We start from the raw sequence: 21,598 nt of genomic DNA on the forward strand, positions 1-21,598 counted from the left end.
CAGCCCCAGAATGATTAGGCTGGGGTTAATGGTCAGTAGGTAACAAAGAATGGTGGGTCTCCTTATCAATGTATTGATTTGTGTATGTTCTGGTCCTTTCTCTTGTTTCAAGTGGCTACCTAAGACATTAGTATTCATTTATATATTTATTTTTTCACTTAAGAGGTTTTTATTAGAAAGAACAGAAGAACATACTCAAAGACAATGCTTAGTGTTCCACAAATACTGAGGAAAGTGAGTGTCATTGAGGGTAAAGAGAGAGAAAGGAAATTTCTCTCAGATTGGACAGAAGGGTAGTTGGAAACATGGAAGTAGAGATTTGCACATGATTCAGTGGTGGTGACCTGAAGAAATGAAAGACCTCAGAGCAAATGGTGTAATGAAGCTTGGGAAGCCAACCTCTGTCACTGACCCAGACATGTCTATAAAGTGATAGAGTCTTGTGATCACAGTGAAAGCATCAGTAACATCTCAGTAGAAAAGAAATGTGTTTTTTTCTAAATAGCTTCATTTAAGAATTTAGATTCATTACTACATTCCCATCTGGGACTCACTGTACCCTTAGTCCCTCAACCCCAGAAATTAGTATGAGAAACAACAGGATGAATTTGATGCTAGATCAGCAATATATTATTTCTAGGACTAGAGGGTACAAAGCAAGTGGGTATAATTGGCTTCAGTTCCGAAAGTTAGAAGGTTAACAAGAGATACAAAATTTGGCTGGACAATGAATATATCTCACATTCTATGTTTTAGAAACTCAAATGTGTATACAGGGGCTTTATAGGAGTTGTAAAAAAATAATATAGACCCGGCATAATACAATAGGGAGTGGTGGGGACTGTGGGTAACTAGGGAGGACAAGCTCTATCTAAAGGCAGCCACTATTAAGTCCCATCCAATTGTTGCCTTGAGAAATTGCAAGCCCAAGGTTGCCAATTAGTCTTAGAATGCAAGAAACCCTCAAAGCACTGAATCTTCTCTTTTTTTCTTTTTTTTTAAAGATTTTATTTATTCATGAGAGACAGAGAGAGAGAGGCAGAGGCAGAGGGAGAAGCAGGCTCGATCCGAGGACCCCAAGATCATGACCTGAGCTGAAAGCAGGTGCTTAACTGACTAAGCCACCCAGGCACCCTGAATCTTTTAATTTCTGGACAAGTGCATTATGGTCAGACACTGAAATTTTCCTCTTTTCTATGCCAAAAATCCCATGCTGATGTTCTGTATCTGTAATCCTAGAAAAAAGCATATTACAAGCTCCATGGGAGTGTTTGCAGATTGAGCAAGCTTCTATGCCATTATAATTGTGGCAAGATCACTTTTCTTCCCTTTCCTGCAGGGATGCCTTATAAATGAAGTAAAATGAGATTTTTTTGTGCTCTCTCCAAATAAAAAGATATAGAATTTTTTTTGCAGTATAAACAAGTATAGAACAGAAGTACTGCAACAGAAGTTTTCACAATGCGAACACGTGATTGACTATTTTAAGTCATTCACTTTGAAGATCATTGTCTCTTTTCCCTATCCTCTGACTCAGAAGCCCCTTACCCTCCCCCAACACTTCCCAGACCCAACCAGCAGTGGGTGAGAACTTGACTGAGAGCAACACACAAAACCACCCAAGGAGGGCTTTTGGTGAAGAGCAAAGAGTTATGAAGGGGCAAGGAACTTTTGGGACAGAGATGGAGAGAGAGAAGGGGAGGGCAAGGGTGGAAGCTCAAGGGATCTCCATCACTACAGAGTGTGCCATGGACTTTGATTCTTGACTATGTCAACAACTTCAGAGATAACATCTGGGACACCAATTAAATGAGCAATAGAAGCTACTTAAAAATTTCATCTCCCCAAAGACCCTGTGTGGAGTGGAACTTAGTAAATGAACCTGAAGTGAAGAACTAATCTGGAAACTTCTGAGGTGAAGCAGCAGTAGTAGAAGAAGGGAACTTACATGGAAAGGAGCAGTTTGAAAATCACTAGTCCATAGTGGTGGGTTGAAGAACCTGGTCCCATCCATAATACTGCTGGGGAAGGACAGAAGAAGGAAGAAAGAGAAGGGGAAAGAGAAAAATGAAGAGAGGAAGGAAAAACTTTTAAAAATGTTTTCAGCACTTGACACCACCCCCCTCTGGTATGTGATGTGAATTTAATTCTCAAAACAACAGCATGAGGTATAAATCATTGCCATACCTATGTTACAGACGACGGACATAACATGGCAACAATCGGTATTGCATCCAGAGCTAGCTAACTCCAAATCCCATGCACTTAACCCCTTTATTTTCCTGATGCAAATATACTGCATAGCTTCAGTTAGTTATTGAAGACCAGTATTTTTAAGAGTGAAGTTAGAAACACAGCCAAAATCTTCAGGGAGAAAGAAAGGGAGGAGTGTTTACTCCTAAACCTCAAGATTTTATGTTTATAGTTTTACACATTTTCAATGTTATTTTTTGGATGAGAATTGTCAAATGCTAGATATTTTGATGCTTTCCTTAATTTATTTGGGTGAGAGCAGAAAGTTGTTTAAATAAATCAAATAAGTAACTTTAACACATCTTCCAAAGGATTCTGAAAATCCCATTTCTTGCTTTCTCTTTAAATAGGGTTATCTTTTTTCTGTCATCATTTAGGACAATTTTGAATTGTAAAGGCAATACTTCTCAATGTGGAAGATGTTCTTATTTTTTGAAGTCCGCAAAGTAATGGCTGAACCTTTCTTTATAGCTAGGACAATACAGAGAGAGAAAGCACACCTCTGTGCTTAACTGGTCAACTGCACATGAGGAAAGCTACTGAGGAGCCTGGTTTTCCAAGAGATCAAGAGAATTTCTGGATGTGCAGGCTAATAAATGCTCCTGAAAGTTGTGTGAGATTTGTGGCAGGGAACCACCAAGGTTCTTGGAACATCAATAGAGAAGTGGCCCTGGGTAGAGCTTCCATTTCTCTTTCTGAATGGACCAAGCCTGACTGGAAAAAAAAAAAAGGAAAGATTCTTCACCTAGTTTTCTTTACTTGCTTAAAAACACCTTTGGAGGGATCGAAGAACCATTTGAGTTGGCAACCTTTCAAAGGGGCTTGCCAAATCCTTATTTATTCATTCTTATTTCTCATTCTACTTGCCAGGAATTCATTTGAACATTTAGAGAATATTTCTGTATGTATAAGACAAAACTATTGATGCATACAAAGTACAAGATGATTAATAAATAAAAACTTCTAAATGTTTTAGAAGTTTCATTTAAAATTAAATTACAGGGCTGATCTTGCCAGTCTGAAATGAGCTTTTCCCATTTCAGCTTTGGCAGATAATAAGGACACTGGCTCCTGGCTCTGGTTCTTGTTCCAGGAGCAGTCTTAAAGCACTTGGGACAGGCTATTTAGAATCCTTGGTTTGGAGTGGGCTGGGAAAAGCAAATGTTTAGGGAGGTTCCCAAGCTCACACAGCATATGCAGAGCCTGGGGGGCCCTGTTTTTAATCTCCCCTTCCCAGCTGTATTAGGGTTCCCCAGAGAAACAGAGCCAACAGGATGTGTGTTTGTATATAGAGAGATGGAACTATTTTAAGGAATTTGCTCATGAAATTGTGGAGTCTAGCATATCCAAAATCTGCAGGGTGGACCAACAGGCTGGACTCCCAGGGAAAGGCTGATGTTACAGTTCAAGTCCAAAGGCCCTCAGGCTAGAGGCCAGAAAAGATCCAAAGTTGTGGTTCAAGTCCAAAGGCCCTCAGGCTAGAGGCCAGAAAAGATCCAAAGTTGTGGTTCAAGTCCAAAGGCCATCTGCTGGCAGAATTTCTTCTTGCTCAGGGAAGGTCAATCTTTTGTTCTATTCAGGCTTCAACTGATTGGATGAGGCCCACACACAATCTGGAAAGGCCACTGATTTAAATGTCAACAGAAATACCCAGAATAGTATTTGACCATGTATCTAGGCATAATGGTCTAGCCAACTTGACACATAAAATTAACCATCACACCAGCCCATATGTTATAAAGCAACCAAGGTAATGTCAAAATGCAAATTAATCATGTCACTTCCCTTCTTTAAAGTTTCTACTCTGTCCTTAGGAAAAGCACCAATTTATCCTGGTTCTCAAGGTCCCTTGTGATCTGTCTATTGCTCATTTCTAGACCTTGCTTCTTCCATCCGGTGCTTGAATCCTGGGATCCCACCTGGCTGAATTACTTTCAATTTCACAGAGATACTAGTTGCCTCTAGAAATTTGGTGTTTCTTCTTCCTGAAACATTTTCCATCATCCCCAAAACTCTCTCCCTCATTAATTTCTATTCATCTTTTCTTTGTAAAAATTTAGACATCACTTCATCTGAGAGAGCTTTCCTGACTCTAGAGGTTGATGATTAATTCCCAGCAGTCTGCCTAGCACATAGCATATGCTTAGTAACTATTTGTTAAATAGCCAAATAGAATCCACACATTCTGCAGAACCAAAAGTAATCCTGAATATGGTTAAGTGTAGTGTTAAGTGACAGCATAAACTATTTCATAATGGACAATTTTCTCATGGAACCAACCTTCTTGGCACTCTCTGGGTTTTGCTTCTACGTCAGTGATTGCCCCTTCTTGGAGTCGTTTGCTGGTTTCTCATCGGACCCCAAATTCTTCCTGTTGAAGTGCCTCATATCTGTATCTTCATTCTATACTTCTTTCTTAAACCTCAGGCACTTGCTTGGCATTATATTTTGGATGTCTAATGGACCTCTCAAACCGAAAATAGTCAAAACTGCTCTTTCTCCCAAAATTGCTGGCAACTTCAGCTACTCTGGCCAAGACCCCTGTAGTGGTTTTTTGTTCCTCTTCTTCTCTTACCTTACATACAATTCATCAGAAGATCGTGGTGGTTACAACTTCAAAATATATCCAGAAGCTTGTCACTTCTCACTCTCTCTACCTGTTACCACCCTTCTCTGAGCTACCACTCTTAGCCTGGCCTTTTTCAACAGCCTCCTAGCCGATCTTCTTGCTGTGGCCCTTCCCAATCTACAGACTGTTTTCAACACAACACTCAGAGTGATCCCTTTGATCATGGAATTCCTCTGCTCACAATGCTGCATTCCTCCTCAACTCAATCAGAGTAAAAGCCAACTTTTATAAATGTCCTGAAAGTTCATACACAACCTGGTTCTCTGCACTTGCCTAATTGAGGCTGAATCTTACTCTTCCCCTGACTCTCTGAGCTCCAAACACACTGACCTCCTTGCTGTATCTTGCAGGGCTTTTACTCTGTTCACTCTGCCTAGAACCATCCTCCTCAGAATATACTTGATTAATTCCCTCAACCCCTTCAAGTCTTTCAGTGAGTTCTATCCTTACCAATTTATTTATTTTAGTAGTTACTTGCCCTCTAATCCCTAACTACACCCACTCTGGTATTCCTAACCCCATCCCTTGCTCTACTTTTTCTCCATCCATGATATTATATAGCTGAATTATCTATTTTGCTCTTTTCCATCTGTCTCTCCTGGTAGAATGTATATCCTTAAGGGTATGAGTCCTGTCTTTATTTTTTACTGATATATTCCAATGTAGGAAAGTATCTATAGTACATATTTTATATTTATTAGAGGAAAACATGAATTACTTTAATAACCAAAACCTTTCCAGGCATGAAACCCATATTGGGGAATTTATTGAAAGAATATTGCCTTGGTCATAACCAAAGATTCTAATTTAGTAAGCTTGGGAATAGTACCTAGTGACCCCATATTTTCCATAAGAAACATAGGTATTGTCATGACCACTAAAGTTTTTGAATACTGCTGAAAAATTCTCAGGGTTGTTGTTTGGCTTGACAGTGTCAGTGTCCCCGAAAATGTTCTGAGTTGCCACATTAGGGCTGTGGCTAAAGATTTTGTTTTATCTATAAATCATCAGCATGTCTAAAGAATGTCCTGAAAAAAAAAAAAAAGCTCTTGATCTTTATAATTAATAATAATAGTAATAGTTATGTTTGGGAATGTACAGGGCTTAATCGGAAAATATTTTTGCATTTGGCAAAATACAGATGCTCCTAATTTCTCTCTGAAAATCGATATTTTTTCATTATGGGAACTTTTATCCTGATATTCGTTGACCCCAAGGCTCGTCATATTTATTTTTAACTCATGATTTTCTCTTTCTGTGACTCTGACACCTATTAGAAGCAAAGGGCTGACAATGAAAATGAAACTTGATGTTTGATCTAGGGTATAAATAGAAAAGCCCACAACTTAGAGAAACTGGACAAACAGACCTTAACTTTCTATGTGACCTTAGGAACTCCATTTCAACTCTCTAAACCTCAGTTTCCTCATCTGTGACACAGAAGGAAGAGTCTTTTAATATCAATGTGAAAGCATTCTATAACGTACAAAGTACTGTATGCACTCAGATACTATTAGTATTATTAAACAGTCATCTTCATTTTCTTGATCTACATTTATAATGGAAATTTGGTATATTTTCCTTTCCCTGTGTTATTAGAGACAGTGACTTACCAAAAATTAGGGAGGGTTAACCATGATGGCAATTCTTCCTGGGTGTAAGCAAAAGGAGATACATTGTCTGAAAAGAGTTTGAAATAATAGTAAAATTGACAGAAATTTAGTCTGGTTTGGTTTTTTTTTTTTTTTTCCATTTTCATCATAAGCCCACAATGCTAAAAAAGTTGGAGATAAAATGTCACCCCACTTCAGACTCCTTTCGTTGCTCTGACTCTACTTTAAGAGCTACCTTCTCCCACTCATAATCCCTGTGATTTACTAGGGCTCATTCCCCTGTGGACTTGAGTGTGGGCACAGTTATTTTATTCTATCTAACTTAGCCACAGTGATTTTTGGAAGATGAATAAGTGACCAAGTCAGTCTAATCAATGGCATGCAACCCTATGACACTTGTGCGTGGAGGGTGGGATAGCTCTTTATTTCAGCTGGAGTTAAAAACAGGGTGGGGCATACATGTGGCACGTCTGGCAGCCCTCCTGCCAGGACAAAGAGAGAGTCTGCCTGGAAACTGAGCCAATATAACTGAAAGCAGAGACAAGATAAGGGAAGAGTGAGACCATGTCCAGATGGCATCATTGGATCATGTGGAAACACTTGGGCCTGTACTCTCTACAATCAGATAAGCCCATGTTAGTTTGATTTGGGTTTTTATCACTTACATTCTGAAGGTCACTAAGGAAAAAGTGTTTACTAAAATGAGTTTGATTTACACTGGGAGGCATGTGAGGGGAATGTTAGCTCATGTCGGAAGTAAAGTGAATAGTGTGGCCCAGTCAGTGAAAGATTCCTGGGTTCTAGTGCCAACTCATTTCTGAGCCTCAGTTTCACCTCTTACAAGGTGAAAGAGGAAAAGGTAGAGGGGATGATTTCTGGATATTTCAAACTCCTAACACCAGGAGTTTCTAAGCATAGCTCAGGCATACCTTGGTACACGATGGAAATTTTGGAAACTGATCCATATTTGAAAGTAGAAGGACTGTGAATCGCCTGCCAAAACATCAATAATCCATATAAGACATTCTTTCTACAACACATTATGACACTGAATTGATGGTATGGACACTTTGAGGTAATTACCATGACTTTGGCTGCCACATCATCTCAGTCATTTTTATTGCTTTCACCATTGTATTTTGATGTCAAAAGCACATGAGGCTTCTGTATTTACAGTTGTTCTGTTAATGCATTATAATTACAGATGTAATCAAAAAGAGGAGGTTGATTTTTTGCCTAAATGACACCTTTAATCACTTCTGAATAAGGCATGACTCCAATTAGAGATATTTTCAGAAAATCACACCTAATAGTATCATTTATTAGAATTCTAAATAGGAGCTCTTTGTTTCAATGTCATCTCCCCTTAATCTGTTTTCCTAGGGAAGAGCATGGTTTCCTGCACATTATGGCAGAGGGCAAAATTCTTATAATTGGGATTCAGCATATCTGATCTTATACCAGATAAATCACTGAACATGTTTTTCTCACTTAAAATAAATTCAACAAGCTGTTTTGACAACCCACCAAATGCCAAGTAGTATAGAAAAATATGGAGGTGAGTAAGTCTTCAAACCTGTCCACAATACATATAGAATGTAATGGAGGATGCAGATGCATGAGATAGCATATGACCAGCTGAGAAAGGGAAGTATATTTCATGCAAGAGGAATAGCCTGGGTAACTATTAAGTCTGGTGAATAGAAAAGGAAAATTGTGTTTGGAAATACAATCAAGTGAAGACAAGGTTATAGTGGGTTAGGATGGGCCCTAATCCAATGACTGGTGTCCTTATAAGAAGAAATTTAGACACAAAGACACCAAGGAAGATGGCTATGCTAAATTTGGAGGCAGAGATTGGAGTTATAATGCTGCAAACTAAGGAATGCCAAGGATTGCTGGTAACCACTAGAAGATAAGAAGAAAGGAAGGATCCTCTCCTAAAGCCTGCAGAGAGAACGTGGCCCTGCCATCCATCATGAGAAAGGGATGTCCCTGGAAGTCACCGATCCCTCCAAAAGAACAAAAAGAGCAGGTCTGAAATCAACTCATCGCTGCAGAGTTACCGCAGCAGACAAGCAGACCCATAAGCAAAGACCAAATGGTTGCCACTGAGATTTAGGAGTTGTTCACCATCTTGCATAATTGCATTAAAAACAACAACAACAATAACAACAACAACAACCACCACCACAATAACTATTACAATGCCCTAGTATTTTGCCTTGCTTTTTAATTTCTTTTCCCACCTCAATCATCTATTTTCATTTTCTCTGACCTTCCCAGAAGGAGCAGTTTTATCTGCTAGCCAACTTCTTTTTACCTAATGATCCAACATCCTATTATAGATACTTAAATAGTTCATAATCTCTCACTTCCAGACATTAAGAATGGAAAGACTTTTTCCTGAATCTGTATGCCAACATGCCTCATAAGATAATTTCCCATAAGTTTCATTTTTTTCTCATGGAAATGTATTTCTCCCAAAGAGTAAGACCTTTGGCAGAAGTAACTACAGCAATAATGAAGAAGGTCCTGGTTCTCTGTGTGTCCTCAGTGCCTAACACTATGCCTTATACCATACAAGAACTCAGCCAGTATTCAACAGAGAAATATGTGATTGAGAGAACAAGTATGTTTTTGCTTTCTTTTAAGGCCGAAAATACATGAAAATATTTAAGGCGTCTATCTTAGAAGATAAATGAAAAAAAATTGAAAAGGCTTAAAAAGTTTGACTATTCAAACGGAATGGGATGAGCTCTATGGAATTACCACAGCTCCAATGGCAAAGACAGGAAAGGGATATAAAATATTCTCAATGGAAATAAAGTGTCATGGTTAAAAATTAGGGCATCAAGTGTCACAGGCCCTAGAATTGAAGCCTGGTTCTAGCTCCTATTATATGAGTTTCTTGGCTAATTTCCTAATTATTCCTCTTTTTTTTTTTTCCTTCTACAAACAGGGAATGATAAATAACATTACCAATCTCATGAGTTTCTTTGTGAAGTTCACATGATTTAATTACTGTAGAATATTCAGCACACAAATTGGGCATTAGGTAAATGCTAGCTACTTTTGTTACTGTTGTTGTTATTTATTGTTACATCACAGTTCAGATCACATTCCTTTTCTCTTTTAATCCCATTAGCATACCCTTTATGACAGTTAATGTATTCTTTAACAGCCTGCTTTCTTAATCATCCTTCGTAGAGCTTTTTACAGTCACTATTTGTTAGGACTCTTTAAGGTGCAAGTAACACAAACCCAGCTAAAATTATCATGAGTCAAAAAAGATAATTCAGGGGCGCCTGGGTGGCTCAGTCGGTTAAGCGGCTGCTTTCGGCTCAGGTCATGATCCCAGGGTCCTGGGATCGAGCCCCGCGTCCGGCTCCCTGCTCAGCGGGGAGTCTGCTTCTCCCTCTCCCTCTGCCTGCCTCTCTGCCTACTTGTGTTCTCTATCTGTCAAATAAATAAACAAAATCTTTAAAAAAAAAAAAAAAGATAATTCAGCAGTTGCCACCTCTGGTCCTGCCCACTCTCCCACCTTGAGAGTGTACTTTCATTTTAATAAACCATTTTGTGCTTCCAAAAAAAAAAAAGATAATTCATGTACTTTATATAGATAATAAGGAGAGATTCTTTTGGTCTCTTTGACCCAGTGTCCAGCTTCCATTTACTCATGAGAGACAGGGGTGCTAAAATAATTACTCAAATTGTGACATAGTAAAGGACAATGTTTAATGATGTGCAAGATGACTATGCAGCAACACTCTATATATGGCTGTTTCATATACAATGGGACCTGTGTTTGTTGTAAGAGTTATATGCTGGGTTCAGCATGTTGTGAAGTGTGTGGAAGCAGTGGAAACGATAAAGGAAGACCAGAAGAAAAAGATGAAGTAGTGTAAATCATGTCATAAACAATCAAGAACTGAGATAGTCTGGTTAGGAGAAGATAGTCTGGTTTGGAGAAGTAACGTTTGGGCTCAACTTCATAGTTAACTTTGAATAGGATATAGTTTATTGCTAAGAGGATGTTAACCAATTATTTGCTAACTGAACAGAGACCAAAATAAATGCCAATAAATTTAAGTGAAAAAAAAAAAAAAGCTTTCAGTTAGAACAGATTAGCCCACTTTTTGCCTTTAAAAATGTCTCAGCATTATATGTGGAATTTAAGAAGCAAAACAAACAAGCAAAGGGGAAAGAAAAAAGAGAGAGAAGCAAACCAAAAACAGACTCTTACTATAGAGAACAAACTGATGGTTACCAGAGGGGAGGTCAGTGGGGGGTGGGTTAAATAGGTGATGGAGATTAAGAATTGCACTTGTGATGAGTACCCAGTGTTGCATGGAAGTTTTGATCGCTAAGTTGTACCTCTGAAACTAAAATTACACTGTATGTTAACTAACTGGAATTTAAATAAAAGCTTAAAAAAAAACTAGACAGAGGTGGATGAAAGAACATGGGATCTTTTGTAGAGCATTTGTAGGTTAATTGTCTTTAGACAAAGAAAATGAAATTGATTTTTTTTTTACTTAAATGTTTAATGTAATTGTAGAACCCCCAAATACTTCAGTGATTCTATTAAAGATTTTTTATTTATTTATTTGAGAGGGAGAGAATGAGAGAGAGAGAACACATGAGAGGGGGGAGGGTCAGAGGACGAAGCAGACTCCCCGCCGAGCAGGGAGCCCGATGCGGGACTCGATCCCGGGACTCCAGGATCATGACCTGAGCTGAAGGCAGTCGCCCAACCGACTGAGCCACCCAGGCGCCCTAGTGATTCTATTAAAATGAAATGACATTATTCAGTCAGTATTGTTGATTCTTACTATAATGTTACAGTTCAAAAATAAGGTTTAGTATAAAATGTTTATAGCTTTGGTGAGAAATTATGGAATATAAATTTTGATTTTAAGAATAACTATATTTCCGGGCGCCTGGGTGGCTCAGTCGTTAAGCATCTGCCTTCGGCTCGGGTCATGATCCCGGGGTCCTGGGATCGAGTCCCACATTGGGATCCCTGCTCGGCGGGAAGCCTGCTTCTCCCTCTCCCACTCCCCCTGCTTGTGTTCCTGCTCTCACTATCCTCTCTCTGTCAAATAAATAAATAAAAATCTTTAAAAAAAAAAAAAGAATAACTATATTTCCATAGTCACAATGTTATTAAAACACCTTGCGTGGGGCACCTGGGTGGCTCAGTTGGTTAAGCGACTGCCCTTCGGCTCAGGTCATGATCCTGGAGTCCCGGGATCGGGTCCCGCATCGTGCTCCCTGCTCAGCGGGGAGTCTGCTTCTCCCTCTGACCCTCCCCACTCTCATGCTCTCTCTATCTCATTCTCTCTCTCAAATAAATAAATAAAATCTTAAAAAAAAAAATAAAATAAAACACCTTGCATGGATTTGATATCAGTAAGGGATGGATAAGAAGAAGGGATGGACTTATTATTACATCCATTATAATTTATTTCAAAAAAGTCTCAGAGTTTATTGCCACAAGTAAATGTGGAATTTCTGACACTGGTAAATAATCAATAGATATTAACTAATATTATCATCATTCTCATCACCAATATCGTTTACTAACAATAATGTGCTAGGATCCACAAACTGCAAAGTGAACAGCTTCAGTTCTTTTCCCTACCCTTGAGGAACTTGTCATCTAGAGGGAGATTATTACTAGTTATATTCCTATCAAAAGCCCTCTTCTGCTGAATCTCAGCATTTCATATTTTGCAGCTGTGTAACGCAGCAACTAATGTGACAGAATTTGCTACAGCAGCGTTTGTGATTGGGGAAATTCCCCCCTTTTGGAATAATCAAGGGCCTGAGGTCTAGCCTTGAGGTCCTGAGCCTCCAGGACTAATTACTTAACTACTGAGACAGACTGGTTTCCATGGAGATTTCCATGATGACAAACTCCTTAACTGGTGGCACGTTAGCCTAGGGAAGATTAGTCTTGGGCAAGTTAATGCTTATCCTCATTTGCAATACCTATCTATAAAAGAAACTGCTAAGTTAAATTATATGAATATTTTTGAAAAAATTATATACATCGTCATATTTCTTATCATCAGTGTTTTCCCAATTCTCTCCAACATTGTTATAATTTTGCTTAACTCTAAACATTTTAAGACTCCATTTTCTTTTGTATTTCATAGGTGGTTAAAAAGATCAAATATCTTCATATGTTTATTGTCCATTTTTCTTCTTTTGTGAACTGCCTAACAATGGCAAGTTTGAAAATAGACACATTTCTGGACTATCAGGTTAAATAGAATTAAACTCAGAGAAATAGCAAGCAAGTTACAATGAAACCGATACTTCCAAATGATCTTTTCTGAAGAATGTAAGAAAATTTGTATTGTTACTAATTACTTATGAATAAGTCCTTCGCTTTTCTTCTCTACTAAAGAATGACCAAGAATACAGTAAGCCTATCTTCATCAGTTTGTGTCCTTTATTGTTTTTTTCCAATGATATTATGTATATATTACAGATATATATTTCAAGACACTAAAATGCTCGGCTTTCTGAATAATGGAAAAGGGTAGGGAAACAGACCAAATTACAGTCAAAATTCTTTCAGAAGAAATGCATATAAGCTTGGGAATTCCATCATTCCTTGAGGGAGGTAAGTTGCAAGGTTCATGTTGTTGTCAATGTTGAATAAAAGTTATTCAACAGAGCCCCTTTGGCAGCTGTACAGTTCTAGAAGCCACCATCTGGGATATTCCTCAGGAAAGTCTCTGAATTTGTATAGTCTCTTTACTTTTCAAAATGCTCACATGGAATTTTTATAGATACAGAAAACTAAAACCAAGAGAGGTTCAGAACACAGGTCTCCTGGCACTTAATCCAGTCTGTTATCATTGTGACCTTTCCCATATGACCTAGCAATTACAGATCATAATTATCAAACTTCAGTCTAGCAATGGGCATTGGAGATGGGACCACATCTAACAAGAAGCAAGTTAATTTTTGAGTTGCTAGACCAAGGTTTTCTAAAATGTTGCCTGCTGGAAAACCACTTGTCTCTAAATCACCTGGGCTGGTCCCCTTTCAGATCTACGAAAGTATGATCTCTGTGATTAGGACCTTAAAAAACTTCCTTTCTTAACAAGCGCCCAGAGGTTATTCTTTTGTATACTGCTCTCTAAGATAATTAATTATTGCCTCTCTTTCTCTTGGTGGAAGGCATTAGGATGGACTTAAACTCAACTTCAGCTGCTCATAGATTTTGTTGTGGTATTTTATGCACTGATCGTTTTCATTCACTTATTAATTTGAGCAGAGTGAGAGAAAAGAAAAAAAAAATGATGTAAGCAATTCAGGATGCTGAAACAAATTAACTATTAATGACCCCAAAGGTTTGTATGAACAGTATTCCCCAGTCTCACACACACACACAAAAATCCCTTATTTAATAGGACCTTCACTTAACTGTTTTAATAAGAGCTAGTCAACTGAAAGACATCTTTGAACAAATGATAAAGAACACGGTGTCTCATGCATAAACAATGTGATGTCCTGAGAGATGGGTAGATGGGCTTGGAGCCAGACAGATCTGGGTATGAATCCCAGCTCCTCTCTTTATTAATTTTTTGGCCCTGCTTAAACAATTCAAACATTCCAATCTTTAGTTTCATTATCTATAAAATGAGGCTAATAATCATTCTTCCTTACAAATTTGTAAATATTTTTAAAGTTCCTAGCATTAAGTAGACACTTAGTCAGGACCAAGATAGGAAATGATTAGTCAAAAATATTGACTATGACCAATGCCAAAGAATGTGGCATTACATGAAGTTTCTGAGTCTTGTAACAGGTAGCTTTTATTTGTTTAATGTGAGACTATCTCAATGGTCTGCTCATGGTTTTATTGACCTGAGAGATTAAAAAACAACAACAACAACAACACAAGAACATAGCTCAATTCTTTTTCCTCCTGTCAGATAACATGATAAGAAATAGAAGAAACAAGCTCTTGGTCTCAAATTATCTTAATTTTTGTGTTACTAAAATTTTCTTTCACTGTGGAACATAAGGCCAATTGTTCCGATAAGAAGGAAGCCTCTATCCCTAATAAGTGTGCTCTAGGAGTAAACAAACCAATAAGAAATAAGTTTCTACCTTTGATGTAACAAGTGCAGGGGAGGGCAGGGAAATACCTTGCTTTGCAGGACAGAAGTAGAAGAAAATAATTAAAGCTGGAGTCCTGGTTCTGAATGGAAGCCCTGCCGTGCACATCCTATTCATAGGAAGGAATGAAATCCAACTTAACCTTTTCACTTTCTTCCTTTGAATAAGGAAGTGAATGGGCCCATCAGAAGCCCTATTTCCTGGGTCCAGGTGGACCCCCACATTCCCCTTCTCCAGAGTGGACTTTGTGAAGCAATTAACCAATCCCCCTAAACTCAACAATTTGTACCAGAGTGGGCACATCACCCACAGGCCATGTGGAGTCCCTTTGGGGAGACTGATACACAATTTGAGAAAGAGTGCTTTCCTTTTTCAAACAGAGAAAAGAAAAAGAATCCTGATGAGATTGTTAGTGCCTACATCCAGACATTACATAAGCCCAGGACTTCCCAGTTACATGAGTCAATAAATTCCTTTTCTGTGCTTGAGCTGATTGGACTTGATCAGTTAAGAGTCTAATTTCAGTGATCAGAGAGGTTGGGCTACAAAAAACCTGGATTCTGCTGTGATTTGCAATACCCCTTGATTCTGCCAACTAACTCTGTGGCCTTTAGCAATGGTTTGCCATTTTTAAACATTTTAAGTAAATTTACCAAGATGTTGTTATTGCTGCTGCTACTGTTGTCATTCTTGTGTTAACACGAAACTATGAATGTCATAACTCTGCTTTTTATCCCACTAATTTTGACCTGACCCTGGAAGATGCATAAAAGGCATGTGTATTCCTCTGGTTCTGAAGCTTGGGTGAGCTCTAGAGCATGCAGTCAGCTGGAAAGCCCATGAACAAGTCCAGCTTTCTGAGAAAGAGCCTGCCAGAAAAGCTGCTACAAGCATATTGTGTGAGCAGCTGGTCTCAGCAGCAGTGAGAATCTACCAGAAAAGAAGATGGAGAAATACATTTGCAAGCAACAGTTTGAGATCAAGAGGGTCTAGAAGGCATAGCCTTTATATGTATCCCACTGCATTCAAACTGGAATCCTCAAGAAAGAAGTCTCAATCCACCCATCCAATGGAATGGAGTCAGTAATTTGCTATAAATCTCATTTACAATTTGAATGGAATTTATCTTATTCTAAACTCAAACGATGATTCACTCTGTAGTTGAACGTCTTCCATTGAACAGGCCTGTGCAACCTCCTTGGTTACTAGGCCAAGTGGAGCGCTACCAGGTAGCTTCTTTCCTCCTGCCTTCATCTCCTCCATTCTTGAACCTTATTCAATAAAAAAATACCTTCTAGGTCACTGGGATCTAGCCAATAATCCTCAGGGAGGTTTACAGTGCAAGACAGAATGAAGACTGAGAGAGCAACTTTTGAAATCAGACTGACCTTGGTTTCAATCTCAATTTTCCTCCTTCCCTTTCTCTTTTCCTTCCTTCCTTATTTATAGAGTACCCATTACATGCCAGACACTATTAAGTACTAATAGGGATGAACTAAAAAAAAAAACCAAAAATTTGTCTTTACTTTCTTAAAATTCAGAGGATCGTTCAATGAGTAAACACCTTAAGTAATTTCCTGTTTGAGCCAAGTCATTTCCTCTGATTTAGCCTCATTTTCCTCATCTGTAACATGAATAGTAAAATGCCTACCTTGCATGACTAAAGAAGACTTCACGTATGAGAGATCTTGAGAGCTGGATGATCCAGGAGTGAAAAAAGACATGTCTTAAAGATTATTAAAGTTAGTTAATATTATCCAGAAACCTCTATGTGTTTCACTTTGTTGTAGGAGGAGCTAAATAGAAGAAAAACTATGAACCTGTGTAGCTGGACCTCATCTGCTCTTAGTCTCACAGAGCCTCTTCTATAAAATGGTGACAGTCATATTCACCCTACTTCCTCATAGGGCTATGCGAGAATTGTGTGAGTTATTTTAAAGAGAAAGAGAGAGAGAGCTCAAACATTTAAAGCATTCTTTGCAAACTGAAAGCAGTGGTTCTTGATTCGGGGCAATTCCCACCCTCTCCGCGCCCCCCAGGAGACATTTGGCAACATCATTTTTTTTCAAAAAGCACCTTTTATTTTACTTATTTTTGTACATTTTTTGTGAGAATGCTTAAGTTCAAGTCTCTTAATAAATTTAAATTATATAATATAGTGTTATCTGTAGACACCATGTTATGCATGATATCCTCGGTTTATATTATTATATTTACTCAGTTTTAATTGGAAGTTTGTATACCTTTATCAGCCTTCACCTCTTTCCCCCAACTTCCTGTCCCTGTCAACCACTTTTCTATTCTCTTTTTCTAGGAGTTTGACTTTTCTTTCTTTCTTCCTTCCTTCCTTCCTTCCTTTCTTTCTTTCTTTCTTTCTTTTTTTAAGATTCTATGTTTAAGTGATATCATGCACTATTCACTACTTGTCTTCCTCTGTCTGGCATTATTTAACTTACCATAATATCCTCTGGATTCATCCATGTTGTCACAAATGACAGGATTCCTTTCTTTTTTAAAGCTGAATAATACTCCATTGTGTGTGTGTGTGTGTGTTTGTGCATCACATTTTCTTTATCAATTCATTTGTCAATGAATATTTAGGTTGTTTCTATTCTTTGGTTTTGTGAATAATGCTGCTGTGAACATGGAAATACAGATATCGCCTTGATATCTCATTTCCTTTGGCTGTATACCCAGAAGTGGAATGGCTGGATCTTTTGGTAGTTCTATTTCTAAATTCTTGTAGAAGCTTCATACTGTTTTCCATAGCGGCTTTGCCAGTTTACAAGAGTACAAGAGTTCCCTTTTCTCCACATTCTCACCAGGATTTATTATCTCTTTTCTTTTTGATAATAGCCATTTTAACAAGTGTGAGGTGGTATCTGTTTTGACTTCTATTTCCCTGGTAATTAATGATGTTGAGCACCTTTTCATGTGCCTATTGCCATGTGTATGTCTTCTGTGGAAAAATGTCTATTCAGATTCTTTGCACATTTTTAAATTGTGTTACTTGATTTTTTGCAATTGAGCTGTAGGAGTTCTTTATATATTCTGGATTTTGGCCCCTTATTAAATATGTTGTTTGTAAATATTTCTCCCATTTCCCAGGTTGTATTTTAATGTTAGTGATGGTTTCCTTTTTTTGCACCAAAACTTTTTAGTTTGATGTCGTCCTTCTTATTTATTTTTTGCCTTTGTTGTCTTTGCTTTCGGTGCCACCAAAAAAATCATTGCCAAGACCAACGTGAAAGAGTTTACCCCCTATGTTTTCTTCTAGGAATTTTTGGTTTGGGTTCTTACATTCAAGTCTTTAATCCATTTTCAGTTGATATTCATGTATTTTCTAAGATAGGAGTTCCGTTTCATTCTTTTGCATATGGCTAACTAGTTTCCCAACACCATTTATTAAAAAGAATATCCTTCCCTCATTGTACACTCTTATCTCCTTGTCAAAAGTTAATTTACCATAAATGAGAGGCTTTATTTCTGGGCTCTCTATTCTGTTCCACTGATCCATGTATCTGTTTTTATGCCAATACCAGACTCTTTTGATTATTATAGCTTTGCAACATAGTTTAAAGTCAGGAAGTATGATGCCTCCATCTGTGTTCTTCTTTCTCAAGATTGCTTTGGCTATTTAGGGTTTTTGTGATTCCATACAAACTTTAGGATCTTTTTTAATTTCTTAAAAAAATGCCATTGAAATATTGAAAAGGATTGCAAAGAATCTATAGATCACTCTGGGTAGTGTGGACATTTTACAATATTATTTCTTCCAATCCATGAGCAAAGAATGTGTTTCCATTTATTTGTATCCTTTTCAATTTCTTTTATCAATGTCTTATAGTTTTCAGTGTACAGATCTTTCACCTTCTTGGTTAAATTCATTCTTAAATATTTTATTCTTTTTGATTCTATTATAATGGGGTCCTTTTCTTAATTTCTCTTTCTGATAGTTTGTCATTGGTGCATAGGAAACAAATTGACTTTTGTATATTGATTTTGTATCCTGCTACTTTGCAGAAAGTGTTTGTTCTAACAGTTTTTGATGGAGTCTCAATCTTCTCTATAATATTATGTCTTCTGCAAATAGAGACAGTTTTACTTCTTCCTTTTCCATTTGGGTGCCTTTTATTCTTTTTCTTGCCTAATGACTTCCAGTACTATGTTTAATAAAAGTGGTGAGGGTTGGCATCATTGTCTTGTTCCTGCTCTTAGAGGAAAAACTTTCATTCATTTTCCCATTGGGTAAATGTTAACTGTGGGATTTTCATACATGGCCTTTATTATGTTGAAGTATGCTCCCTCTACATTTAGTTTGTTCAGGGTTTTTATCATGAAAGAATGTTAAATTTTGTCACATGCTTTTTCTGCATCTATTGAGATGATCATCTGATTTTTATCCTTCATTTTGTCAATGTAGTATATCACATTTCTTGATTTGTGGATTTTGAACTATCCTTTTATGCCTGGGATACATCCAACTTGATCATGGCAGACAATATTTTAATGTATTGTTGAATTTGGTTTGTTAATATTTTGTTGAGTATTTTTGCAACTATGTTCATTAGGGATATTGGCATGTAATTTTTTTTCCTGTATTGTCCTTGTCTGGTTTTGGTATCAAGGGAATACTGATCTCATAAATGAGTTTGGAAGTATTTCCTCCTCTCCCATTTTTTGGAAGAGTTTGAAAAGTATTGGTAGTAGGTCTTTTTAAATGTTTAGTAGCATTCATTAATGAAGCCATCTGGTCCCGGACTTTTCTTCGTTGAGAGGATTTGATTACTAATTAAATGTCCTTACTAGTAATTGGTCTGTTCAGATTTTCTTTTTGCTCATAATTCAGTGTTGGTAGGTTGGGTGTTTCTAGAAATTCATCCATTTCTTCCAGATCATCCAATTTGTTGGTATATAATTGTTCATAGTAGTTTCTTTTTATTCTTTGTACATATGTGGTGTCATTTGTAATGGCTCCTCTTTGATTGATAACTTTATTTTCTTGTCCTTGCTCATTTTTTCTAGATGAGTCTAGCTAACCTGTTTGTTTTTTATCTTTTCAAACAACAAGCACTTAGCTTCATTGATTTTTCTCTATTGTCTTTTTAGTCTCTATTTCATTTATTTCTGCTCTTATCTTTGTTATTTTCTTCCTTCTATTAACTTTGGACTTAATATGTCCTCCATTTTTTAGTTCTCTGAGGTGTAAAGTTAGGATGTATACATTTGCCAATTTTTGAGGATGTATTTGGTTGTCATAACTGGTAGAAGAAGTGGAGAGGATCTCTTGGCATCTAGTTGTTAGAGGCCAGGGATGCTACTAAACATCCTACAACACACAAGGCATCCCCCACCCACTTCCAACAAAGAATGATTGAGACCAAAATATCTTAAGTGTCAAGGTTGAGAACCTCTCCTGTAAAGTACTATGGAAAAACAAATTAATATTATTCTAATTATATCTGGATGTTTGTAGCTAAACATGGGGGGGGCAAAAGGGGGAGGTGATAGCAAAGTCTAAGAGGCAATACTGCCCTCAAGACTCACATATGAAAATAATTTCTAGAACAAAATCAAAATAAAGATATACATCAGTATAAAATACTTGAAAAGAACTTAGATGATAATTCTTCCAGATCTGTTATTGACTTGTTGTATGGCCATGGATATGGACAAGGCATTTACACTTTCTGGACTGCTAAATTTACCATTAAGAATAGGCTAGTGAGTTCTCAAGGCATATCTAATACTAGCATTCCATTTTCAATTATTTGTGAAAGACAAGAAGCATAGAATTTTGATTCCAGTATCACAGACTCAGGTTTTTCCACTTATTAGGTGGAAGTATTTAGAAAACTCACTGAAGGATTTTGAGCCTCAGTTTTATTATCTGTACCTGGGGGGAAATAAATATGTTACAGTAAAGAACTTGGCACATAGTACCTATTATTTCCAGTTATTATATTACTATGGGCTGTGGAGAATTTCTCAATCTTTTTCATGAGCCTGCATTTGGTTGAGAGCATGCTTCCACAGTACTGACCAGAAACAAGAGAAAGGCTCATGGTCTTTATGGAGTGAATGTGTATAGCCTCTCAATAAGCCTTTTAGCATGGACCAAAGACTATTTTGACCATGCAGTTTGGGTAAGTCATTGCCCTTCTGAAAACACAATTACCCCATCAAGTTGGCATAATTATGCCCTAAAAGAACAATAGGAAGTTGTCTGTGTATTTTTAACACTTCTATTTAAGTCTATTTCCTCTATTTCCTAGTGTTCCTGCCCATTATGTAGGATATTCTCATCTTCTCCGTCACTAGGTCCAAAAAGGAACAAACCTTGCCTTCAAAAGTCAGCTCCCAGTCCCTCAGAAATATATTTATATGAAGGCAAAGAGGAATCAAGTTTCTCTTTCCCCATGCTACTTAATCTATGAAGCATTGTTTCTCTGGTCATAAATAGTGCCCAATTTACTTCATAGTATTTTGAATATTGACTTCAGGAAGACTGTAGATGTCATGAAGTTATTTCATGAAGGAATAAGCTGGTCTGTTCTTTCTGTCAGGCCTCAAAAAAATGGTCTCAGTAGTCTAAAGAAGTCTGGAACAAATTCCAGGTCAAATTAAATATAATAGTTGTTAATAAAAATTCTTGTCAATAGCCCAAGGAAGCTGATTCTAACATACCAGTAAATTTTAATTGTACCCTTATAAGTGACATTTTCAACTACTTATGCTATTTTGTGAAACTATTGCATACATATTTTTAAAAACAGCTTTATTGAGATATAATTCACTTACCATAAAATTCACCATTTTGAAGTATATAATTTAGTAGATTTTTGCAAATTCGGAGTTGAACAATCATCACCACTATCTAACTTTGAAACACTTTTCAAAAAAAATAAAAAGCTAGAAACAATAGTCTTCCCTAATCACACCACTCCTCTATTTGGGA

The sequence above is a fragment of the Mirounga angustirostris genome, unplaced genomic scaffold, assembly GCF_029215605.1.
Source record: "Mirounga angustirostris isolate CCGP_5_RB_7025 unplaced genomic scaffold, mMirAng1.0.hap1 SCAF_7, whole genome shotgun sequence".
In the NCBI taxonomy this organism is placed as follows: Eukaryota; Metazoa; Chordata; class Mammalia; order Carnivora; family Phocidae; genus Mirounga; species Mirounga angustirostris.